We start from the raw sequence: 318 nt of genomic DNA, 5'->3' as shown, positions 1-318 counted from the left end.
TAACTTAAACAATTGTGTTAATTTCTTTTCAAAATTAAAGCCTTTTCTTAATTAGAAGGTATTGTAAGTGAGTTTAAATAACCCTGTTATCGTGTCCAACGATGCATTGATAAATCTCAGATCACAATTAATTGGTTAACAAAATACAAATATAACACTTCTTCTTTTACAGATCTTTATATTACCAGGCATATGAATATTATCTGTTTTTCCAAATTAAGACATATTCGAAATTATTTCTAATAAAAAATAAAATGGAAACGGGGGAAGGTGTCAAAGAGACAACAACCCGACCAAAAAGCATATATAAAGTATATA

The sequence above is a fragment of the Mytilus californianus genome, unplaced genomic scaffold (genome assembly GCF_021869535.1).
Source record: "Mytilus californianus isolate M0D057914Y unplaced genomic scaffold, xbMytCali1.0.p SCAF_9, whole genome shotgun sequence".
In the NCBI taxonomy this organism is placed as follows: Eukaryota; Metazoa; Mollusca; class Bivalvia; order Mytilida; family Mytilidae; genus Mytilus; species Mytilus californianus.
Note: the sequence above shows the minus strand (reverse complement) of the source record.